At 39.6% G+C, this 27,234-nt stretch overlaps 1 protein-coding gene across 6 annotated transcripts in view; it reads right to left on the reverse strand.

Moving 5' to 3' along the window:
- Positions 1-27,234, reverse strand: part of sema6e (sema domain, transmembrane domain (TM), and cytoplasmic domain, (semaphorin) 6E) — a 355,217-nt gene that overhangs the window by 304,215 nt on the left and 23,768 nt on the right. Inside the window, exon 1 of one of the 6 annotated variants that reach the window (XM_041793572.1) lies at positions 13,706-13,832. The exons of the other annotated variants lie outside the window; for them this stretch is intronic. The gene's annotated coding sequence lies outside the window, so the exon portion shown is untranslated. Of the gene's footprint in view, positions 1-13,705; positions 13,833-27,234 lie in introns of those variants that run through there. 6 annotated transcript variants of the gene reach the window in all.

Consider the following 27,234-nt stretch of genomic DNA (forward strand, 5'->3'; position numbering starts at 1 on the left):
AAATGAATGTTCCTAGTACAGATCCCATCAGTTATGGTAAATAATCTGGTGTTTGCCGCAGTTAGTTGGTCAATGAGTTCCTGTCTGACCAAAATCTCACTGGTTAAAAAAAAATCACAGTGAGAAAGTGAGTAGTAGCAGACAAACAGAGCAGTGACACAGTGCTACTTTTTGATTGTGTCACAGCAGTTAAAGTATTAAGAACTCAGGAACACATCAAATATGGCAAAGATGTTATAGAAAGTCCTTCTCAGTCAGGAACATTCTCGTCATATATTTAACCATTTATTGCAAAAAAGATATACAGTTTTACTTGGTGGAGAAGGCTCTGCTCAAAGGATGCTCCCCGGGTTAGCCAAGCAGCATGCTTTAACTTTGCAGAAACCCCCATATGGATGGATACATTAATGACAATGCATGTTGAATACATTTAATCCATAGTAGCATGAATCTGAATATGAGGGTGCAGCAAGCTTTATGCTATAAAGGAGGAGGCTGGGGTGGAGGAGGTGAAGCTTTGCCAGCAGCAGCAGCAGCAGTATGGTGCATCAGCATTGCATTAGCGAGAAGGACGTCATATCTAAATGGGCTGCTGTGTTGAGAGAAAGAGCTGTGATTGGCTGTGAGAGCTGGAGGGTGATGCTTAGGATCAGCTGGCTGTCAGCTAGTCACGGCTGGGTGTATGACTTCTGTCCTCCAGGACCTAACGCTAAGATCATTTCACCTTATTTTTGTACTTTTTTTCTTATTAGAAAATGAGAATGACAGAAAAATATCCTTCCCTTCAATACAACAATTCATAACGCATCTGTAACACGTCAAAATAATCGCAATCAGACATTTTTTGTTAATAATTCAGCCCAAACCACCCAGCCCAGCTTTGTAAAATGATGGTCACTGTACAAAAAGGGGAAAAAATACCAACAATAAATAGATCCCCAATTCCAAAAAAGTTGGAGCACTTTGTAAAGTGTAAGTAAAAACAGCATGCAAAAGCTGAGCAGCACCCTGACTTTATCAGAATTGGGGTTGTAGACTATCACCTAAACCAGCTGCTAAATTAAAACACCACATATTTTTGGCTATGTATTTTCCAATCCCCCTCATAGATGAACAGTATCGGTATTGGCAGCATTAAAACACGATCAGGGCATCCCTGGCATATCCGTCTACAAACTGAGATGTAAAAATGAACATGTGGAAAAAATGACATCCTCACTAGGTTTGATTAGCAATTTTCTCCTCTTTTGAAGAAGCTGACTCCTGCACGAATACCGATGTATTTAATTTCCTGCTCCGTACAGTCACTGCTGATTAGTTTTCAATTGAACATTAAGCATAAAAAAGCAATCTCATGCATATTCTCAGAGGGGTTTATGTGCCAAAATGTAATTGTGAAAGACATCCCAATAAGCATTTATACGTTTTGTCATTTTAGAAACTCATTAACCTGACCATCCTTCTGGAAAATCTTCAAGTTAGCAAATTTCTGTGCAACCTAGCCTCACCAGAACCTGAGGAAAGTCAGCCACAATCATCTCTTAACTATTTTTTAGGAGATGATATGAAATGTAATGACCTTGCTGGGTCCTGAAGATTAATTCTGACAAATGGTGATGATGGTGGTTTGACCTCAAGCCGGGCACATTTCAAGAAGCCCACAACGAGTTGCAGAGGCAGCATCCTCGGGATTAGCGAGCGAACACACCAGCTGGCAGCCACATGCTGACGATGGTTCAGCTAAGGTTAAGGCAGAGCCCACTTGCCAGCTTATTTTCTTCCCCCATGCTCTCGAGTATCTTTGTTTTGACTGAAGAACCACAACCCCCCCGATGGAAAGTACGACCGCTGTGTTTTGTATCAATAACAGCCTGCTCGGATAGCGTGATACCCCTGGACGTGTGGTCATTATCCTCTTGTTGCTGACGTTTACAGTGAAATGCTGGACCTCTAACTGATCGCTCTGAACTTTAAAGTACTGCCTGGGAAAAAACAAACATCAAAACAGCAGATAAAGCCTGCTGGAAAACAAAAGTGCAATGCAAGTTCAACAACAGTTCCAGACTATCTCTGAGGCACTTACCGTCCCCAGACTACAAATTGCCCTTAAATGCATGTTGATTAATTTAGCAGAGTGCATTCACTTTAGCAGAAGCCAGCAGAGTTTCAGACAGTGACGTAGATCAGCTGGACATCTGTTAAAACTGTGCCAATGTGTCTTCAATCAGGGTTACAGTTTAGCATGTAGAGGAGATTACAGCCTGCAGCTAAATGCATCAGTCAGGGCCATGATATCAGTTTAACAGAGGTAGATTAAAGCTGATTGGTGTTGAAGTTTTCTGCTCTGCCCTACCATAAAAACTCTTTTCACACAAAGTTCAATCTAGAAAACAAAACTTAGAGGATTCAACCTAAGTCTGCTCAGCAGAGCGACCTCTCTTAGCACTTTCTGCTGCACATGTAGCCAATCAGGACAGCTGAAAGTCTGGTTTAAACCACAGTGTTGTGGCTTTGAGGTCAATGACTGTCATCACTGGTTTAAGTGCATGCACTGTGTTTTAGTGCACACAAGAAGAACAGTATCACTGATGCCATCACTGGTGTAGCAAAGCAATAGTGACAGACAACAGCTCAGCCTGAGTCCAGTCATCATCAACTAGTCACGACCACTGGAAGGATTAGTCGACCAGTTGCACGCTGTAGGATGCCTTCATGACTTTGATGGCTCAATTCTTCTTTTTTTTAGTCTTGTGCCCTGCTTGCATTCCTAACGTCCTTCCCCTGGTGCTGTCATGTTTCTTGTACTAACTTTCTCCTGCTCTCTGAACATAACCTTTGCTAACCTCACTGGCCAAATAATTGATTTTATTTTTCCATTATCATAGACTTCAGTCCATATTAGCAATCAATTTGAAAAATCACTGATCAAGTTTGCATCTCAAGTTTGCAACCTTTCAAACCTATCTCAGCTAGCATGTGAGAAGTAACTCTGGAATGAAGAAATTAGCCACTGACAAAATTATTTAAAAAGTCGAGTATGTATACACATACTCCATGTAAATGGTGATCAATCGTTTGCAAACAATGGGCTGTAGATACTAGAGCCCGCCCAATATGGGATTTTTGGGGCTGATGCCGATACCGATATTGGTGGTTAAAAAAAGCTGATGTCTGATATATCGGCCGATATCCAGTATACTGACCAATATATGAAATAAGACCATTGATATACACAGGATATATACTGTACATGTACACACAAATTCTTATATATTTATATTATCTTTGTTTATTTCACAAAGATGCAACTTAGACGATGTTAGAACGCTGTATAATAGTCTTATATCAGATAACGGTGGACATATGAATTAACAGTTGCATTTATCATTGTTTATTCTCTACTCCTGCGTCTCTACTCCTCTAAGTAGTAGAGACGCAATTGGTCGACTACAACTCCCACAATGCTTTGCATGTCAACAAATATGGCTGCCCACTGAAGAAAGTCAAACTACATGATTGAAAATGGATTAAAAATGGATAAAAAGATGCTTATTATCGGATGTAACACTGTGGGTTTAATCTCCAAAGACCCCCAAAAAGTCACCAAAGTTCCAGGCTCGTTACAACAGCGTTCTTTAGAGCTACAGAGACATTGATTGTAGCAAACCAACAGCAAAATGGTCAGCTTTCAAAGGAAAAAAAGAGTAAGTTTCTATGACTTATGGTTCAAAAGTTATCAACGTTTTTATAAACTGTGTCACATATTGTTGTATAGGACAACACTGTCCTCAGAGACTCCGGAAAGTCAGCCAACTTCCGGGCTCACTAGAAAATGTTCTGTAAGAGCTACAAATGCTTGGAAGACATGATTGGAAAAGCACAACGGAAAGCTTTCACAGATCCATGCCCAGTGAGCTCTAAGGGTTAATACTGTATATCAGCTACATATTGGCCGATGGTGATTCTGTGGAATCTGTGATACTCTATAATCGTCCTGCTGATCAATCGGTCGGGCTCTAGTACATACTCCCAAAGTCAAATTTAAACTAAATCCAGTAATATTACTGTACTTTGCCAGTTGGCAGGGTTCTTTGGCTTCTCATAACATCTATAGCACCCTCAAAGTCATGTTGTCTAAGAGGGAGAGGTGTATGATTTACACCAGCACAGCTGCACTCAGAAACCTTGATGGGGCATCAGTCAAATTCCTGCATCTATGTCAGTGTTAATTTTGGCAGCTATTTTTAATTTCAGTCTTAGTTTTAGTCTTTAAATGAAATACATTTTAGTTTTAGTCACATTTTAGTCCATGAAAAGTCCTCACATTTTGGTCCTCACTTTTAGTCCAAGCATTTATATTCTTGCCTAAATCTGGTACCAAACCATGGTAGTGTGTTCTCTGCACTCTGCCAAACCTGGAGTCCCTGTTTTCTACAGCTGAGAGACAGAAGAGATACAGCTGCATTTTTATTTTAAAGATTTTCCCACATCAAGAAATATCACAGATTTTTAGTCTAGTTTTAGATGAAAACTCAACTTAGTTTCTGTCAGTTAGTCATCACAAATCTATTTTTGTTGGTCTTACTCTAGTTTTTGTCACGGAAAAAAGGCTGAGGAACATTTTTAGTCATAGTTTTAGTCGACAAAATTAAAACTGATCTATATGTACTTTTGCTTTACTTATATAAGTGCAAACAGTTTACATTAAAAGATCCACTCTTCTTAAAAACTCTTCATATCTGAGCTCATGAATGGTAATAGCTACATTTCTTGCCCCTGGAGTTTTGGTCCAAAAGTTCCTTTTCCTTCTGGCTTCAGACCATGAAATTTTACCAGCACTAAAAGTGGACAACACTGTTTGGCACCCAAATCAAGAATCTAAACTAACGAGAGAATGACAAAGACCTCAGCAGACCCTGGACTCAGCTCCTGATGAAATGCATAACCACCATCGTTCAGCGCGAACTATTCCAAACCACAGCTTGGGCCCACAACAGAAAATGTAATCAAATCAATGCTTGGCCTCTGAGCCCTCAGACTGAATGTTTGTTTCATGTGTTTGCTTGCACCTCGCGCTCTCAACCGAAGAAACATAAGAATTGTTTATGAGGATATTGACTTTTCCAACCTCACACTTGTGGAATGACCCTTTATTGATTTGGTAAATGGATACAAGAAAGTGGGATAGAAGATGATACCTCCATGTCTCTGGTAGCATCAGCTTCCATTAACACACATGAGTACACAACGCATGAGCATAGAAATGCAGGGAAGGAACTGAGCAGGAATTGTTCTCAACATTTTTTAAATATTTGACCCAGTATCACATGGATTTGGACATAAGAATGTTACCTCTAAATACATCTCATTCCTTAAAATCCTTTAATTCTGCCCTCCAGCAGGGTAATTTGTAAATTCAGGCTGCTGCATGAAGATTCAATCCCAGATCAAAACTCCAGGGTCTAAAAATAATCTCAGAAGCTTCTTTAACAGAAATGAAGCATAAAGATCACGTAGACAGAGCCGATTTGTTAATAAAGGGTTCTGGGGCATTCCCCTGGCTAAATACCAAGAGACGTTTGCTCAAAAACCCTAAACTAAGGTCAAATGATGCCCCACTTTTTATTCAGGATTGTGATGTGCACATAAGAGGCACGTAGCAGGATAGTCATGTGACCTGAAGCTTATCATGCTGCTTCTTCTAGGTTGTCTGATACAAAAAATACCAGTTTTATCATTTCTACACTCACAGCAGTCAGATGACTGACTGTCTCCTGCATGTTAACACGCTCAGGTGGCACTGTTGCTGTCACAGATACACAAGCATGATGCCTGAGGCAAACACTCAACACAAGGTGAGTTATCATTTCATACCCATTTAGGCATTTTGCACATGTGCAACAGCCACACCACAGGGTGTGAAATTTTAGTCTCGTGATCTGAAGCACATCAGGTTGCCACTAATTCTGTTGTTGATGAGAAGCAAACTGCAAGTTCTTGCATTTTTTTGACTAATCTACATCAACATCCTGTCTGATATCAACATCAGTCTTAACAAAACTGAGGGCTGTGCATCTTTGGCTTGTAGGTGCATCTCATGTCTCTTAAGATGTGTCAACAAGTCTCCACTTTATCCTTTGCTGTGAGTCTTACACCAAACGACTTTTCCTCTGATTTCAAAGTCGCAAACAAAATTCCAAAGTCGGAGTAAAATCATGGAAGTCTCGCTAAAATGGCAGCTCGCTCCTGTTGTCTCAGTCATTAGGTGTAAAGAGGTCATAAAACTTCATTTTAGCAGTTTTAAGGCAGTCTTTCTTCAGTCTTGGCATATATGTCTTTTGTCTGGTCGTATGCAAATTGTGTTTCTCACATAGACTGAAGAAAGAATTGGACAAACCCCGTGTGATGTCAGCCGTCTGCTTTCAAACGGCTCTTGAAGCCAATCCGCGGAGACTTCCATATCGAAACTGCAGTCTCAACCGAACTTTGGATCAACTTAACGGCCCGCCCACTAAGCGCGACTTCCTGTCAGCTAGCTAGCTAGCATTCTAGTTGGCAGAAACGTAGCTTCTGCCTGTCAAGCTATCTGTCAATCAAAATGAGACGCACCAATCAGCATGAAGTGAGGTTTTTCTTAAATATAATCTAAACCATTGAGGTCCAAAAAAATTCACCCCCGTACAGTGAGAGCACATGAAGACGTTTGCTAATGAGACACATTTGGTTTTTTGAACCAGGCTGGCTTGTTGCACTTCTGCATCAGCTTCATTTTTCAGGACCAGAGGTTGCTGCTTGGTTTCTCAGTGATGCAACCGTCGTCCACAACCTATTGGAGCCGGTGTTGTGCATAAGCACATTAAATCACTTCATTCTTCATAACATGAAGGTGTGTAGATCAATCTAGAGCCACTGAATGTCCGCTCATAAATCAAGAGATTGAAAAACTTTTCTGCCCAGAGCTGCAGTCAGATCTCTGCTCCTGTGTGTGTGTACCTTGTCTGTTAATTCATCCCAGAATGACATGACAGGTACAGTAAACCGTAATTGGGTTTTTCAAAGTAAAAGCCAAATCAGTTTGTTTCTGTGGTCAGACTACTTGCATTTTCATATGGTATTTTTATTCTGAAATGTGTTTCTGGGATAGCTCCTCTGTTGTTGCAGTAACAGTGTTTACGTTCCTTCCATTTCTACTCAATGTAAATGATTTTAAAACATCAGACTTAAATGCGATCTCTACCTCCTTCAACAGCTTGTTAAAAAAAAAATATTGTTAATTCCCACCAGATGTATGCTGGGAAATAATTTCAAAAAGGAATCCTATTCTAGTCTTGTAGTTAGTGACCCATAGTCTTTACAAAATTTTGGTCTGAGACTCAAAATTCAGCGACTTGCTGACAAGTTGACTTCAGATGTGAGAAGGTCTCAGATGTTAGTCTTTTTAGAGTCTTTAAGGGTTTCAACAAAGTCCTCTGCTTAAGGCCAGCCTTAGGGCGCTCTAATATCAGGCATCATTGTTTCTCCCCTGCTGCATAGTCTTCACATTAGCAAAGCTGATCCATGCCCACTAGCTGTATGTTTGACACAGTATGCATGGACCTGGTTTGCAAACCCACCAGGAAGGAGAAAGAGGAAGCGGCTACCATGCGAATCACTGGGTCATGACCTGAGCAAAGTCTATGTTTTTAGCCAGCAAAGGAGTCACCCCAATGGATGGTTTTGAAAATCATTTTTAAGACGCCAGCAACATCCCTCTCTGGATTCAAACATCTACCTGCAGCTTAGAGGATTAAATGGGCTCACGCTGCATGGAAATGGTGGTTTCTAAGGTGACCGGAGACGTTTCTTACATTGCAACATAACCAAATATTCTTTGTGAAAAAAAAAATTGCAGTTTGGACGGAAGATGGAACAAAGGGATGGAGGCATATAATTCAAAATAAAAGCTAATCAGATTTTTTGCCACATATTTTTTCCAGGCACATATCTGCGGCCGACTGAAAACGGCTTTGTGACTGACTTTTGGGTCCCGACCCACCAGTTGGGAACCAACAGTGTGATGCAACACGGGCAAAGGTCCAACAGTAGATTTAAGAAAGGTGAAATGGAAAAACCACGGTGAATAAGGCATGTTAAAATTGATTATTTAATGAGTTTTTGCATGTCATTTTAGATTAGAGATCTTTATTTTCAGACTTTAGAGTCTTCAGGGATTTAGAAAAGGAGAAATCTGGAGCTCCTTTAAACAGAAACAAGTCATTTTCAAATATCATCAAAACCCTGAAAGGGGAAAACTCAGGTTAGAGGCTGATAATGACTTCTCTGTTTCAGTCTCATTTCTGACCTTTTTCTGTTTTACTTCAGGAGATGGGAGACCTTTAAAAGGCACCATGCCATTGGATACTGAATAGGACTGAACTTTCTGATCCAAATCACAGCAGTCCTCTGGAAATTCATCAGAATTAGACACCCTTAAGCCCCAGTCGACGGCTTAAACATATCAGCTGTTCTGAAAACAAGTCAAGCCCCTGTTTCAAATTCTGAAAACAAGAATCTCAGGGAAGAAATCCTGCACTTAAACACTGTGGTTAAAGTTGAGCTGGAGAGCTTGTCTAAAAATGTTGATGGATATTTGAACGGACAGTTCAATATTAAATTAAACACACGCTTGTATTTGTCCTCTAAATAAAGAGTTTGATCTAAACTATGAAAACAGAACTCCTGCAGTCAGCCGAGGGAGTCAGTGTTTTCATTTTTCTGTTTAAACTGATTCAAGATGAAAAACTGTAATATACCAGGCTTTAGTTTTTATGAGGAAATCTGAGACTTTCTGACTTTCACTTCAGAACTTATTACTTTGTTGATAACAACTGTATATTGTGTTAAATTCAATACAAAACATTATGTCAACAAAGGCAGCCCGCCAACTCACTGCCAGGGGAAATTTACGTGTTCCTAAACCCTGTTTGAGTTGATCTGTAGTTAAATAAATATAAAGCAGCTCAAGTTTTATTTACAGGGACGGCTGCCAACATTTTGCACAATCACCTCATTCCCAAATACTAGACATTCACAATCTTTATTCAGTGTGTTTTTATAACAAGAATCCCGCTGGCACAGTACCAGCTTTAAATTCATCTTCGATTCTAGAAAAATCAAACATTATTAAAACCTGATCAATACCATTATTTAAAGAAATACAGAAGTCAGGGGTCCTCAGCATTGGGAATCTCTTTTTGCAAGACACTAATCTTAAGCAAAGTCCTACACACCTTCTAAACCAGGGGTGTAAAACTCAAGGCCCGAGGGCCAAATTCGGCCCATGGGACAGTTATACCCGGCCCACCAGATCATATGATATTTTTATTAGAACTGGCCCACCAGTGTGAGGTCTGCAGATCTCCTCCAGTATGACAATGTAAACTTAACCTTGATGAATTATAATATCCTAGTTGAGTCGGAAGAATAAGAAAAAAGTAAATGGTAAAAATAATTTGATAAAAAGTCAGGAAGATGGGAAAGAAATTTGTGTTTTCTCTATATTTTCAATTCTGCATCTCACAGTTATAACTAAAAGTTTTGGTTTTGACTTTTTATTTCATATTTTAACCCTTACATCTCATAACTTTGACTTTTATCTCATATTTTTACCTTTTAGATTAATAATCTTAAATTTTAAGTCCTATTTAGACATTTTCCAACTCCCCACTTGGACTTTTACCTCATCTTTTTTACCTTTAAGGCTCATGATTTTTATTTTTATCTCAGTTTTTTGACCTTTTAAAATCATGTTTTGACCTTTTTCTACTCCTAAAACTTATAAGTTTGAGTTTTTATCTCATCTTTTTTACCTTTTAGATTCATGATTTTGAATTTTAAATCCCATTTTGACCTTTAAAAGTCATGATTTTGACTTTCATCTCATGTTTTGACCTCTTCCAACTCCCAACTTTGACTTTTATCTCATCTGTTTTACCTTTAAGGCTCATGATTTTTATTTTTATCTCAGTTTTTTGACCTTTTGAAATCATGATTTTGATTTTTATCTCACGTTTTGACCTTTTTCAACTCCTAACTTTAACTTTTGTCTAATGGTTAAATATTGATCCTGTTAGGCCCTCAGGTTAGACCCAAGTTTAGAATCCGGCCCCTGCTGTGATTGAGTTTGACACCCCTGATCTAAACTGTTCAAATATGTAGGTTGGTAAGTGGTTACAAAAGGTTTTGGAAGAGATGCAGTATAACTGGTTTGACGTTTTATACAAGCTTCTGTATATTTTGATGCCTTTTTTTTTAAAGATTTCGGTGATTTTTGCCTTTATTTGGAGAGGGAATGATGGAGGACAGTAGAGCGGGGAACAACAAGCCACAGGATGGATCTTCAATCATGCTGCTCACCTTGAAAAGCAGCCTCCACACACAGGGTGCAGCCCAACAGACGGGCCACTAAAATGGCAGAGATTGTATTGCTTACAATTAGAGAAAAAATTTGGGCCAATACAATACCAATGTTAACATAACATCTTAATACTAATGACTTCTTTTGGCGTAAAACTCTAAGTATACGTACATTTTCATTCATGTTTGACAATGAAACCATACATTCATAATAATGCTTACTGAACACAATAAAATGAGCGCTAAGCAATTAATTCATAGTAGCATGAATCTGAATATAAGGGTCCAGCTGCTTTGTGCTATGAAGGAGGAGGCTGGGGTGGAGGAGATGAGGCTTTGCCAGCAGCAGCGTGGTTCATCAGCATGAATGCAAGCAGGAACTAGTGAGAAGCACGCGATATTTAAATACACTGCGTTGTTGAGAGAAAGAGCTGTGATTGGCTGTAGGAGCTGGGAGGCGATAATTGGGATCACTTGGCCATCAGCTGATCAGGGCCAGGTGTATGACTACCGCGTCCTGCATGAACCAACGCTGAGCTATGCATCTCTGCAACCTTACTTAAAACTGTGAACATCCATCCCTCCATCCATCCATCCATCTTCTTCCGTTTATCCAGGGCTGGGTTGCAGTGGTGGCACTTTCCAACTCCTCCTGGGGGATCCCAAGGCGTTCCCAGACCAGACAGGGTATATAGTCCATCCAGCACATTCTGTGTCCTCCCCAACCTCCTCCCAGCTGGACGTGCTTGGAAAACCTCCAAAGGGAGGCGTCCAGGAGGCATACTGATCAGATACCCGAACCACCTCAACTGGCTCCTTTCAATGCAAAGGAGAAGCAGCTCTACTCCTAGTTCCCTTCGGATGTCTGAGCTCCTCACCCTATCTCTTAAGCTGAGCCCAGCCACCCTCCCGAGAAAACTCATTTCGCTCGCTTGTATCCGCAATCTCATTCTTTCGGTCATTACCCCAGAGTTCATGACCATAGGTGATGGTTGGGAGGAACACTGACCGGTAAATCAAAAGCTTTGCTTTCCGGCTCAGCTCCCTCTTCACCACAGTGGTACGGCACAACCCCTGCAAAACTGTCTGCCTGTCAATCTCACGCTCCCTTTTGTCCTCACTCGTGAACAAGACCCTAGCATACTTAAATTCCTACACCTGAGGCCCAGGACTCACTCCCCACCCAGACGGAGTAGTCCACTATTTTCTGGCAACATGAAAATTAAATCATTTTGCATTTCTAAAACAAAATTTTAGGTTAGGTAAGTGTGGTCTGAAACCATACAGCAGGGGCGTCAAACTCAATCACAGCAGGGACCAGCTTCTAGATTTAGGTCTAACCTGAGAGCCTAACAGGGTCAACATTTAACCATGAACTGTCAATCTCGTTTTCACCAGTGATAAAATATGAAAAAAACAGCAATGATGATCAATCATTTGGAATTTCAAAAAAGCAAAAATGGTAAATTTAAAGGCTCAAATCTGAGATAAAAATTCCAATTTATTAGTTCGAAAGATCAGAACATGAAATTTAAAATAGAAAAATGATGTTTTTAGAGCATATATATGAGGAGAAAGATGAAATCATAAGTTTAAAAGGTCAAAATATGAGATCAAATTTAAAATCATGAGTTCAAAAGTCAAAATATGACTTAAAATTTTAAATCGTGAGTCTGATTGGTCCAAATATTGGATTAAAAAGCCAAAAATTAAGAGCTGAAAATGTCAAAATATGAGCTAGAATTCAAAATGATGACTTAAAAATATGACTTAAATTCAAAATTGGGAGTGAAAAAGGTAAAAATATGATATAGAAAGTAAAAGTTAATTATTCAAGATGTCAAAATATGAGAAAAAAAATTGAAATCAAGTCAAAATACGGGATTAAAAAGCCAAACTAAGGAGTTAAAATGGTCAAAATATGACTTAAAATTTACAATTGGGAATCTAAACAATAAAAATGTGACATATAAAGTCCAAATTCTGAGCACAGATTATTCAGATTTTTATGGCTTAACAAGAATATTTTAAAACAATCAAGTAGAAGTTTACATCATTATACTGGAGGATATCTACAGACCTCATACTGGCAGGCCAGTTATAATACAAACATGATATGATCTTGTGGGCCGGATATGATCCCCAGTTAATGCGACAGTATTTACACTAAACTATACTTTTTTTTCTGTGCAACTAACCCAGTTTTAGTCACCAATTAAGCTCAGAGATTTTCTAAAAAATGTGTTCTTTTTTGTGCTTTTACTTTGTCATTTGCTCTGTCTGAAGTTAAAGGTTCTTTCTTTCCTGTTCTGATAAAAATCTGTTATTTTTTTTATTTTTATTTTTAAAGAAAACTAGGAGTTTCTGGTAGCTCAAAAGTAAGAGATTATCTGAAATAAAGAACTTGCTACAGACTGAAGAGCTGAAAATAGCTAAAGGGAACAGTAAAGAAGTGAAATATTTGACATAGTAAGGTGCAGATTACTTTTGACTTCTGTCTGCAAGTTATCTGAAGTGAAATGAGACATTCAGGGGAGCAGTGGTGTCCTCATTTTTCATCATTTTCAGAGAAGGAAGACATAAAGTGAGAAGTGTCCAGCTGCTGTTCAGTGGCTTAACTGAGCCATGCATAAAAGAACAAAATAACTTATTAAAGCAACTTTTTAAAAATTATTCCATTCGTTTCTGACATTAACTGCATCTCAATCAATGCTGTCAGTCCCACTTTTATAGAAAATTACTGATGTATTGAACATTTTGCAAACACAAGAAAAGGAAGGCAGAAATTACTATATATTAGGTCCAAAGAGTTGCCAGAAAATTGAGTTTCCTTTAGCTCGTGAGTCACATTTAAACTCTTTGATGTGCAATAATTGGGTGATTGATAGATCGGTCAATGGCCACCATGCCTGTGCATTTTTTGCAGCAACTAATAAATCTAGTCATGTAACTGGAGATTTTGGCCTCCTCTGTCTTCTCCAAATGCCAACATCCCACTGATCATCTGGCAAACAGGCTGCACTCCTGCCCTTTCTCTGCTCAGCTGTCTATTAAAGGAAAACATGTGGTGGAGCGTCTTGTTTCAGGGAGAGTGAAAGCACACACCCGCAGAGATGCAACATGGAGCGGGGGAGTCTGGCATGTTGTGACTCCGAGTGTCTTTCTCGTCTTTTGTACCACATTCCCCTCGCTGCATATCACCACAGGGGGGGTAGGGCTAAGTGTCCTGAACCTTAGCCCCTGAACCCCTCCCTTGACACCCACTCAAGAGAATCAATCAGTATTCAGGTCATGCTACTGGGCTGCCCACCTCACCCCTCTGACCCCAGCACAGTCGTCCTCAGGGAGCGTGACAGGGATGTCTGTGCCGCTGGTGTCTGCTCCATGTCGGATGTTAACAAAGTCCTCGTGTTGAGGAAGAGGGGAGGGGATGAGCGTGTCCTGACCCCTGTCCACCTCTGACACAATAAATCCAGCTGAGGAGTTCAAGGTGGCCTGACCTGCAGCCAACCCCGTCCCTGGAGAGACGGTGGTGAGCTCCAGCTGAGCCTTCGAGTAAGCTCTTAACCCAGAGCTGAGGGAGGAAACAAGAAGTACAGTGATTTTTAATGACAGCATCAATTTAGCAATGCTGCAAAAGAAAAAAGATGTCCTGATGCCAAGAGAACCCAGAGTAATCAGACGGTTCATTGATACAATTTTAGATATAGATGTGTAACAGCCAGTGATGGAGATCCACACTGGTTCTGCATTTTTACAAACCCCAAATTAATAACATTTAAGCTCATCAATACTGGGTCTTCTGGATTCTCTACCATGACTTTCCAGTCATCCAAATCAAATCACTGGTGTACACAGATTTCATGCCACCCCTGCTTGAGTCAGGGCCCTAGTCTAACACCTCAATCCAAAAGTCTTGGTCCATCCCTGCATGCAGGCACACGATGTTACCTTGGTCCCCAGCAGGACAGCGGTCTCAAACTTATCCCAATTAAAAGTCTGATAACTTCTTCTGGATGTATGAACATCTTTCCTTCTAATGCAAAAACATCATCCAGAAAGCACCGCCGTCTGCACTCAAAGCTGCCGCCCTTAGCTCCCAAAAAATCACAACATATATCAACCCAGTGTTGAAATACATGTTGAATCGGCAGGATTAAAGCTAGTTAGTTACCTTAAAAAGGCAGTATAAGGTTATAATGTGGTGTGGGGTCAGGGTTAGTAATTTCCTGGGCGAACCTGAGGGAAGCTACAGAGCTACACACTGTTAGCTCATAATAAAGTCACAGTAAAGTTGAGTGTGAAGAGGATTATTTCTCTCCTTTGTTACATTATGGTGTGTTCAAGGTTTAGTAGGTTAACTGACCATAAAGCAAAGGTAAATAATACATCATCATGATGTGAAAATAAAATTAAGCATTTGGCCAGAAACCTGAATAAATACAGTAATTTGGAGGTAGTGGCTTGGTGGGAGGGTGCATGTGTATATTGTGATTGATATTCTCCATACGCATGTGTGGGTTTTCTCTGGGTTGTCAGGCTCCCTCAACAGTCAAAAGCATGCTTATTTAGGCTGATCGGTGATGGTAAATTGCACGTAGATGTGAGTGTGACTGCTTTTTTGTCACTGCATATTACCCCTGTGACTAACTGGGAACCACAGCAGCATGTAACCTCCAATCTTGCCCAATGACAGCTTGGATTGGCTCCCTGCAACTCCAAAACAAGATCCAAATATAGAAAACAATGGATGGATATTTGGAGATGAAATCTGTTGGTTTTCTTGATGATATAAAATCAAAACCCATGATTCTTTATGCTCTTTGGTCTTGCATCTGGGATGTCAAGAGTAATTGCATTACTTAAGGTCCACGATTAGTTGATTCGTGAACTTTCTCTTTTCCCATTGACACACTTTGGTTAAGCCACTGCAGTGTCTCCTTGTAGCCGCAGTGATATTAAATAAGTCCCCAACAGCTCCTTAAAGCAGGGTTTCTCAACCTTTTCAGCCCACGACCCCCAAAATAAAGATGCCAGAGACCAGGGACCCCGCTGTACCTGAAGGTGGTTGAATAGTCATGAACATTCAAGAGTAGTCGTATGCAGACAAGGCTGTCCATAAGGAGAGATAAAGGGAGAGATTTCTGAGCCCCCATGCAGGTCAGCAAAACCATGGTCCATTGTGAAGTTAAACTGTGAAAACCATAGTTTATATTCAACTTGAATTATAACCACTCTAACCAGAGAAACAAATATCTTCATTTATTCATCTGGCCTTCTTTAGATAAAAAAAAAAAAACACTTGTTAAAACCTAATTTAAATTGGTTTAAATTGCTTAAATTGGTTAAAATGGTGAAAAGGCAGTGAAATGGCAATTTCAAATAATACAAATTGGTTAAAAGTGGAAACAATTAGATAAAAGTGGCAAAATAGTAACCAAAAATGGGTTTAAGTGGCAAAAATGGGCACAAAAAGTGGTAAAATCAGATTAAAAAGTGGTTAAAATGGCTTTTAAGTGCAAAAATTGGTGGAAACTAGGTGAAATGGATGAAAAATTGATATAAACTGGCAAAAATGGGTTAACTGTGGTTAAAATGGGGTGTAAAACAAGTTTGATGGGGCAATAGTGAGTCAACAGAGGCAACAATAGGCAGAAAGTTACAAATATTGGTTTAGACGTGGAAAAAACTGGCAGAAAGAGGTGATGGAAAGGGTTTAATATAGCCAAAAGGGGTTTTAAGTGACAAAAAAGTGCTAAAATTGGTAAAATTGGTGTTAAAGGTGATGAAAAAGGGTTAACATTTGGTAAAATTGGTGTAAAGTGGCACCATTGTTATCTAAAAAATATTCTTAGTTACTTTAAGGCATCTGTGACCCCCTCAGTGTCTCGCGACCCTCAGGTTGAGAACCACTGCCTTGATGTCTCATTTCACCTTATAAACTCACAGAGAGCTCAATCAGCATGTCAAACGTCATCTGAACTTTAAGTTCTCAAACATTTACCTTTAAAAGTATCCCTTATTTCCCTTTCAATCCATGGAAAGTTCATTTTTCTGTGGCTTAGTTCATTTTAAACCTTGGATATACCAATGAAAGCATTCTGTATCCAAACAGGAAGTCAACTGCCCTTAGAATAAGGCTTTTAACAAATCCAAAATGACACCAATAAAGTTCTGAAAGCAAATCAGTGGAATTTGAAGATGTGAAAAAAGGTTGCAAATTAACTACAGAAATTCATAGAAATTGCAATTGCAAATCTCTTGGCAGGACTTCATATATTCAAGACACTGATAATTTTTGTTTTTAGTTTAAAAGGACAAAGATGTAAAATCAAGTTGTAACAGGAGGAAAATAAGCTGCGGGTTGCTTTCTGGTGTTTTTTATGTCTTCTGCTGTGGGAGAGGCTGTCTGACCCAGAAAGTTCATCACTATCATGAACAGAAGTTCTATCAGGATGCTTTACTGATAATGTTTGATCAACAACACATGTACCCTCAAAATTTGTCAGCGACACCAGAACACAAACTAAGTACTAATATTGAACTTCATCCCACTGTGGAGCATCTGAACAGCAGGGAAGCCATACTTCTGCTGATAGAAGTGCATGGTGGGGGGGCCGCAGAATTAGCATAGCATAATTACACTGGGGAAAGATCCAGACTCCAAGGAGCAAGACATAACCCGTAATTTGCCATTGTGCTCCCTCTGCAATTGACAGTCGCGCTATGATATTGGAGATAAATGTCGGAATTCAGGCTGTTAGTTTAACTGATGGTGCATTCAGTATGATAATAAGCACGCTCTTGCACACAGTGAATCTGATGAGCGGGTTTGCAATAGCTCTTCACCACTTTCCCTCCCCTCCACGGGGTATTATCATGCTAATCTAAAAGAAGAAGAGGGAAAAATACATTTCAGTGAACGAGGGAGAATAATAGGAAGCCGGGACCTCTGGAACTGTGAGGAGACAAAAGAGGGTATATTCATCTAGCGGTGCCTGAGCAAAGCAGGGGTGACAAATGGACACAGACATTATGCTGGCTGGTTAATTAAAAGAACATAGCCTAATTAAAAAGATCTTCCTGCTGAATGGACTGCCTGGACGCACTAACTGACCTGTGTCTCCTGCTCATGTTGAGCACCGAGCAGTCACACTCGCTCCTTTTCATGCATTTAATTTTCACATCAGAGGCGCTTTGACTGACGAGCGGCAAACAGCCCGAGTGGAGCGCGCGGCAGGAAGTACGCCAGATCATGGTGGGGGTGCTGGTGCCTGTTAAATGACTCATGATTTCCATTAGACTGTCAATGAATTGAACACAAGAGATTTGATTAAATGTAATTCCACATTTCTAACACACAAAAAAACTTTCGTCTTATGAATGTCAGTGCTTCGCATTATTCAGGGACTAAGTCGGGGAAATTTTTCAAGGACAATCAGGATACTTCAGTGAAAAAAGTTATTTCTAATACTTTAATACTTTGGTGGAAATGGCTGAGAAAGACAAAGAGGGACTGTTTGGCTAAAATATTCCTTAAAACCTTGCAAACTATGTTTGTTAGTGAAAATAACTGAATGTTAGAACTCTTTCTGTCATGTACGTTTAGCAGATATTTTTAATTTAAAAGAGAAACTGAGTCATACTTTTTAAGAAAGTAAAAAAAGACACTTGAATTTCACTGGAAAAGCCAAGCCAGTAGCAAAGTAGTTATGTCCATGCGCTCTATGTAGAGGCTGTTATCCTTGAGGCAGGTAACCTGACAGATCCATTTGGGTTACACACCATACGCTGTGCTTTTTGGGTTGGCAGAACCTTACAAAAACCTCAGATGGTGATTGGACGAAAGTTCTGTCTGTTGCATTCATCATGGGTTAATCAGAGTGAGCAAAACATTTGAAATAGTAGCCATGGCTGGTGAATAAACTAGCTCAACAGGCATGATTATCGCTGTTCACTATCAGTGGAGCCAGTTGGTAACTCAAAGTCTTGCCAATGCTGGTAGTGAGTAAGGATGTCCCTAAGCATCTATTTCCCCATTCGGCTTAACGCTCATTCAACTTTTGTCCAACTGACTAGTCTAAAGAGGGGGAAATCCTTATAAAACAGTTGAATTCCTCACAGGGTCATTGTGTCAGTGGGTGTGATGTTAGCCAGATATACTCTCTACAGTGTGGCTAACATTTAAAGCTAGCTTCACCAGCCTTCACTCCTCTGTGCAGATGAATATCGTGCTTTGATATGTGGACTCTTTTCACTTTGGGTGAGTAGTTATACGTGCCCTCAACCCTCAGCAGCCTAGACACCACATTTCCATTTACAACTTAAAGGGGACATATTATGCAAAAAAAAAAAAAATCACTTTTTCAAGCTTTTGTAACAGAAATATGTGCCCCTGGCCTGTCCACATTTCCCTTGAGAATGAGAAAAATCCAGTCCCTCACCCCCCTCTTTCTCCACCTTTCAGAAAAAGTGTGCTGAAACAAGCCGTTCTCAGATTTTCCCCTCATGATGTCATGTGGGGAGTTAGCCCCGCCCCCAGGTTCAGTTGGCCCTCCCTGCTCGGAATTAAGCTGGCAGCTGAAGGGAGCCACATCTATTAAGCCACATCTATTTCCTGAGATGGGCGGGGTCAGACAGCTCAGTAAGATTTAAAGCCACAGACACAGAAACAGCTCGTTCTGAACAGGGCTGGAACAGAGGGTTTTTACTAATGCAAAAATCAATTTTTTCAGCAACAGACTTCACAGGCATGTTTTGGGGACCTCTGAGACCAATATAAACCTGTCTTACAAAGGTGAAATATGACCCCTTCAAAAAAATGTCATATCGCACTGTTCCTACTACACGCTTACCGCTAAGCTTCATATCTACATCTAGTGAAGTGCCGTGGAAAAGCTCAGACAGGAAGGCAGCAGTCATTAACTGAAGCTACAGTGGCCTCCAGTGGCAGGAGGTTCATTACAGTGTAAAAGAGCATTATGGAGCAAGATTACGAGCCTGTGTTTATAAAAAAAATCATAGGTAATTATTTTAACCAGCTTGTAAATCTCGCACCACCTAATTTGATAATCAAATATAACTGTTGAACTGCTGTTCAAAGTGTTTTGTCACTTTTAAAACATCACTAGGAAGTTTCCTGCATCTTTGCAATGCAGCCAACAGAATAAACTGCCTTGTTCTGTTTCATCTGTGTTCCCTGTTTGGTTAACCTTGTCACTAACCGGCCGTTAATACACTGGCTTTGCAGTTACTACAATCATCCATCCACCTCCTACGTATTTCTTCATGTATTACAGTGTTAAACAGCGTATTTGATATAATAAGCACTCTAAGGCCGTCTCCTAGCTCTAAATCATGCTTTCAGACCACACTGATGGAGCAGTGCAGCCCTCATTTAAATAATCAATCCAAAAGTAAACATTATAAATCTCTTTGGCATCATTTGATTCTTAAGTAAGGACACTGATAAAAAAAAAGGCTCCATACTGCAAATATGGACTTGAAAATGTGTGTTTTAAAATTCTAAATATTTGAAAATGAATGAGAAATTAACTAGTGAAATTCAGTGATTATTCATGTTTAAAAAGTTAATCATTTCACAGCCCTAGTTAATTTCTACATCTTGTTAGCAGTACTGGCTCGGTTGAAAATTTTTTTGCACCCTGGATATCTGCCGAAGCAAAGCTTCAAGTTGTTTCAGTGAAAATTGTTCAGACTAAATCTGTGATCCTCCAAACACGAGCACAATCTCAGCAAAATCACTGATGACCATTTCAGCCTTTTGTGTGTGTTTTCTGTATTTCCCTGCTGGGATGTGGATGAAACCTGCTCTGGGGCTGAAAAACATGTTCATTATTTTACTCTGAGGCTTTAAACTTATTTCAACCATAAGAGAGACACAAACACAACAAAACACCTCCCACTCAGTCACACGAGCCACTTTCCCAGCCCAGCCGATGAATCCTTCGCCGGCCGTTTGATCTCTCCTCATCGCTCCCCTCTGTTTCCTCCCCGAGGGACGGGTTTCTGCTGACTGACGGCATCAAAACTAACTCAGAGTAAACAAGCAGGCACCACCAAACCACACTGTGGCTTTAATGTCACAGCTCAATGACAGGTGGCTGGGTGAAGGGGATGAACACACTGACACTTTCACTCTCAGGCCATGTCGGAGGGTGACAGTTACCCTCCAGCAAAACACTGACTGTCTGCATTACTGTGTGGGTCTGTTGCTACAGGCAGCGGGAGGATGATATGTCAGGCAGTCCTGCTTAAAGGCTATCAGACATAAATACACTGCGCAGATGTTTATTCTGCTTTAAGGGAGGATTTTGAACCTTTGCAAGGCTTTTATGAAAGGAATCGTTTTCTCTTAACAGAGAAACACAAGCCAAACGCTGCAAGCTTCCGAGAATACACCATACAGGGACCACTGCAGGTAATATTTGACCGATGTAGCTGTTAAAACAATCAAGACAATATACTGAGAGTAGGGACAACATTGTTAGGTACTCATGTAATGAGGATACATGGATCTGGATCTGGTTTACACCAGTAAGACATTCTCAGGAGTGCATGTACAAAATGACTCACTAAAACTGAACGACTTCTGGCTAATTTGACATAATTTACACTTTTCAGGCATTTACATTTAGTAACTAATTCAAGGTTAAAAATTTAAGAGATTTTCGTTACGCGTTTACTTTATAACTTGTACTTTTCTATCCAGGAACTTTAGGTAGATCAACAGTATTGACATTTTCTGAAACACATGAATGGATGTTTTTATCAGGACAGATTCGGATCTGTTTTTGTGGTCAAATGAGAAAAAATCTTGACATTTTAGAAGTTTTATACCACTGATTTTCACAACCAATGCATCTCTACTGCTGTTAAAGCTAAGACTAACTTTCTTCTTTTTCTGACTAATGGCAGTCAACTTAAGATCAAAAGTAATCACATAAGCTTAACCAATAAAAATAACTATCTACAGATAGAGAAGGAAATGAGAACAGCTAAAGGAAACAGTAAAAAAAGGTCAGAGCTGCATGTTTTGGTAATTATTTGCAATTGTAATTATGCTATAACACATAAATGGTATGAGTCTCCCTGCTTGGTTATTAAGGAAACATGGAGAGAATAATTATAGTTTTGAAGTGTGTATTTCTCAACTCAGAACATACTAACATATCAGACAGGATCACCCTCATCATACATTTAACCATTTTATTGCAAAACAGATATACAGTTTTTACTTGGTGGAGAAGGCTCTGGTCAAAAGACGCTCCATGGGATAGTCAAGCATGCTTTGGCTCTCCAGAGAGCGAAAAGCTAGAAAACCCCATATAAATAGATGCATTTATTACAATGCATTTTGAATGCAATAAAATTCGCTCAAAAGCAGTTCATCCATAGTAGCATGAATCTGAATATGAGGGTGCAACTGCTTTATGCTATAAAGAAGGAGGCTGGGGTGGAGGAGGTGAAGCTTTTCTGCCAGCAGCAGCGTGGTGCATCATCATTAATGCAAGCAGGGATTAATGAGAAGTGTGTCATATTTAAATTCACCGCCGTGTTGAGAGAAAGAGCTGTGACTGGCTGTGGGAGCTGGGAGGTGACAATTAGGAACAGCTGACCATCAGCTGATCACAACTGTACAGGATTTCTGTGTCCAGCATAAACTTTAGCTAAGCTTTGTTAAGCAGCATAAAAAGACTACAAATCCTACAGTTTTTACAGTACTTCAAAATAATTTAAGATTTTCAAAGAATAGAAGTTTTTCCTTTTAAATACTAAAGGTTCTTCAATGAAGGACAACAGTGGCACTATTGTACAACTCCAAGGCTTTCTGTGGGCATTTTTGTCAACAATGCTTCTAGAAAAATAATTGCAGCCTTTATGCAATTAAGCAATTGCACAGCCTGAAATCATGATTGTGATTAGATTGTCCACTGATTTGTCAGTGAAATGAGACATTCAGAAGAGCAGTGGTGGGCTACGGTGAGTGGCATCCAGCTGCTGTCCTGCTACGGTTGCTACACTCTGATGGAAAAAAACAGAAAATCGCATGCAATTTATGCACTTTTAAGAATTAAATGCCTTTATGTTTTACCTTAATCACATCACCATGACAGTATTAATGTTGACAGCCCTAATATTTACAAAACAAGACAAAAACAGACAACAATCTTATCTCTAAGCAACTCCAAGTCTAACCCTGATTAAGGAACTCTTGGGTAATTCCCATCTGGTGTCTCATTGTCAAAACATATAATAATCCCTATAAATGCCCTACAAAATGTCAGATTAATACATTATTTAAAATGAGTGATAAAAAATAACAGATAGTCCATATACTAGAGGATGGAAGCTGTAACCAGTGCATGATTGGCCTTAAAGGCTGGATCTAGACTCTATTTACAGTTCCAACTTTTGCATTTTAACGACTGTGAAAGCAAGACAATTGAGATACACTGATAGTGGTATCTCTCGCCTAATTTCAGCTGGGACTGGCACCAGCGCTGAGCGGGATAGACGCTGTAGATAATGGCTGGATAATGGATGACAGTTGGACCATATACTCCTTGGCGTTCATCTTTTCCTGTGTTATAAATACAGAAACACCTGGCTTTACTGTGCCTTAGGCTGTCAGATTTTTTGATGCTTTTTGGTGTCGTGTGTTAATAAATTAATTATTCAACATTATGATGAATGACAGAATTGAAAAGTGGCAAAGCTTTGAAAAAAGTACATCAGCTTAACAGAGGAATGAATCCATCACAGTTGCAGGCAAACTGTGTTTTAACTGCCCACACATGTTGGCAACATTTTGTTGAATTTACACGGTGAGCCTGTACAAGTCTGCATGCCATTATTGCTAATTAAAAACAACAAAAGAACCAATAATGGGTGTCTAAGACTTCATTTTTGCCATCATGGTGTTGAAATATGTACTAGTATTAGGGCTGGGGAATCAATCAAAAATTAGATTGAATTGCAACATGGCCTGCTGCAATTTTCAAATTACAGAAATTGCAATATTTCTTTAACTTGAAATGTGTCAAAATACCAGTTTAAGAAATTAGTTTTTTGCAGTGGCAGAGATTTTATGCACGTTATGGAAGCATTCAAAAGTCATTTTTTAAAAATGGTTAACAAAAATCCTACTTTTTGTGTTTAATGTATGTTTTCCTTAATCAAAATGAGTGACATAAAAATGACTAGATCAAAATTGCAATTTCAGCTGAAATTGTGTGGGAATGCTAAAAGCTGAATTGTGGAAGAACTGCTGAAAATAGCCAAAAGCACAAAAATAGTTGAAAATAGCATAAAATGGCATAAAAGCTGAAAATGGCCTTCAATAGCTAAAAAAAGGATAAAATGACCTGAAAGTAGCCTAAAGAAAAGCTGAAAATAGCATAAAATAGCTGATTTTGGCCTAAAAGTAGCTGAAAATCGCATTCAATGGCTGAAAAAGCATAGCAATAGCTGAAAGTAGCATGAAAATAGCTAAATTTTAAAAATGATAAAAGTTAGAAATGAGAAAAGTCATAGCAGTCAAATGACGAAGAAACTGATTTTTTTAAAAGTTCAAACGGTGTCGATACGACAAAGTATGAAGGAGGAGATAGCCAGCATGGAAGAAGAAGAAAAAACTAAATGGCCAACATGAATATCAATAATGTGGATGCTCAGCATCCCCACTACTAATGCCTTTAAACAAAGCAAATGATTTCACATTTGCAATATGAGCAAAAATAGTTTGCTCATTCTATCTAAAACTGATGAAGGCTAGCGTTACTTCATGAAAGTCAGCTGGTATCCACCCTCACCTCCCCCACCCCAGTCGCCTCCTTTACAGATTAAAGCTTGTTGCACCCTCATATCAAGATTCATGCTACTATGGATTAATTGCTTTGGAAATAATTTCATTGTTTTCATACACATGGTCTTATTCATGGAATTATTTATAGCTTGAATTTTTAAAAAATACATAAGATCAACCCAAAATTAATCACATATTAAATCGCAAACTCCAATATTTGGGGGAAAAAAATCACAATTAGATTATTTTTGCAAATCATTCAGCCTTAACTAGTATAACTGATTTTTACTATAGCTGTACTGCAGTTGTAAATGTTTAATATCATGACACCTTGAACCTCTACAGCAGGTTGCTTTGGCCTGTCTGTTATGATTGAATCGAGGCAGACACCTTCAGCTTGTACCTTATTTCCTTCCTTACCTCCTCTCCTCATGTCTGAATTGGAGCAGAGGTGAGGAAGAGACATCATGAAAGAGGAGTAACGTAATAAACATTTCACAAAATCAGACATCTGTGCTACGCCGCCGTCAGTTTGAACAGATGTCAATAAAATATGAAGTGTGGCACATCTGTTCGTTGTTTAGTTATAGCTTACCGTGGGATTTTATGATCTGTGTCAGAGAACAATAACAGTTTATAGATATATTTTATGCATATGTAACATCTGTATGTTCCACATGCATGTCAGGCCTGCTTTAATACGTCGGCTGACAGATTTGGTCGAAGGATAACCATATGTATCATCGCTCCCTCCTGCTGTAAGCTTTCTTTCTCCAATATGAATTTTAGGAGGTGGTGCATCTTTCATGACGGCACTCTGAGATCTATATCACTGGCAGGAAGATGAAGAAAAAAAGAGACAATCAGGCACAAAAAACAAAAGAGGGAAACAAAAAATATAAGCTTTACTGTTGGGATGGATCATTTTTTCCTCACTGAATAAAAGAGCTGAAAAACATCCGCTGTAAAACTCTGTGAGAGGGCCATCAAAAACCTTTAACTTTAGATATATTCCCGGGTGCTGTTTCAGTACTCTCTGCCAGCATCACCTTCCGTGAAATTTGGTGAAATTTAATGCACAGTTTTGATTTTTTATATCTATAAAGCGGGTTCTGTCCTACATTTTAATGTGGCAACTGTCCAAGTAGAAAGGGAGGCACACACAGTCCTGAGCGTCACCATCACCCACCGCACATGACCTGATGTGAGTGAAACGTTGCCCTCAATTAGTTATTGAAAGTGGACGCTTCTAAGTGCAAAGAGTGCTGGGATGCTATTGACACAGAACAGGCAGGGAGTGCCACTTTTTTAACACTTTTTCCATCATCAGGTCATCCTGCATTTAAAGAAAACTGCGGTATACTGTTAGAAAGCTTGTGGAGAGACGGCTCAATCGCAGTCGACCGTTGGAGGTGGCCTGTGCTTTACAACTATCAGTGTGACCGTAAGAAGAGAGCTCAACTACTGTAAAGACTGCAGCTTTAAATGGAGAAATGATGGCTTTGCAGCACCACTGGAAATCTTGAGGGCTACAGGACTGAGTGATTAAATCCAGTTTTCATTTCAGTCCCCATAAATGATAAATGAGTTTAGATGATGACATCGCTGCATGTGTGGTATCAAAGAGTGTCCTCTTCTCCTCCTACCAAAACAGCTCTCTCTTTAATTTGAGTGAGGAGCAGAGAGAGCCAGCGCATCTACTCCAGTAAAACTGAAGATAAGACAGGCAGCCTTTGGTCAGCAAAAAAAGAAAAAAAAAAAAAAAAAAGTTGAAATGACCTTAGTCACATTGAATCACTTTGGTTTTGAGAATTAGCAAAATCCATCCATTTCATATACCACTGGTTTTCAACCTTTATTTGCTTAAGGCACACATAAGATCAAGCAAAAACCTCTTGGCAAACTATCCCCACATCTGTACAAAATAGCCTCGTTTAAACTTGTTACCACAAATTGAGCATATACACTGCGTTCCACATTATTATGCAAATGACATTTTTCTCTTATTTTCCTAAATATTAGGCTAATGCAAATGACAGTCTGAGTATTTTTCAAGTCATCAGCCATTAGAGCATAATTTAAATGTTTTTGAACAAACTTCATAATGGTAACATGTATTTTTTTTCACTGCACTGTTCCACATTATTAAGCAGGTCACAGGTTTCAGCAATACGGGAAAGAAAAAGAATCTCTCTGCTGCCGAAAAGTGTCAAATAGTGCAATGCCTTGGACAAGGAATGAAAACAGTAGATATTTCATGAAAAATTAAGCGTGATCAACATACTGTGAAGAAATTTGTGTCTGATTCAGAGCACAGACGGGTTCATGCAGATAAAGGCATAATGAGGAAGGTTTCTGCCAGACAAACTCATCAGATTAAGAGAGCAGCTGCTAAAATGCCATTACGAAGCAGCAAACAAGTATTTGAAGCTGCTGGTGCCTCTGAAGTCCCACCAACCTCAAGGTGTAGGATCCTCCAGAGGCTTGCAGTCATGTTACTACTATTCAGCCACCCCTAACCAATGCTCACAAGCAGAAACAGTTGCAGTGGGCCCAGAAATACATGAAGACTCATTTTCAAACAGTCTTGTTGACTGATGACTGCTGTGCAACCCTGGATGGTCCAGATGGAGGAGTGGTGGATGGTTTGTGGATGGCCACCATGTCCCAAAAAGGCTGTGACATCAGCAAGGAGGGGGCGGAGTCATGTTCTGGGCTGGATTCACGAGGAGAGAGCTGGTAGGCCCCTTTAGAGTCCCTGAAAGTGTGAAAATGACCTCGACAAAGTATATAGAGTTTCTGACTGATTACTTTCTTACATGGTACAAAAAGAAGAACAGTGCCTTCTATAGTGAAATGATCTTCATGCATGACAATGCACCATCTCATGCTGCAAAGAATCCCTCTGTGTCATTGGCTGCTATGGGCATAAAAGGAGAGAAACTCATGCTGTGGCCCCGATCCTCCCCTGACCCCAACCCTGTTGAGAACCTTTGGAGCATCCTCAAGCT

This window comes from Cheilinus undulatus, linkage group 8, assembly GCF_018320785.1.
Source record: "Cheilinus undulatus linkage group 8, ASM1832078v1, whole genome shotgun sequence".
Classification (NCBI taxonomy): domain Eukaryota; kingdom Metazoa; phylum Chordata; class Actinopteri; order Labriformes; family Labridae; genus Cheilinus; species Cheilinus undulatus.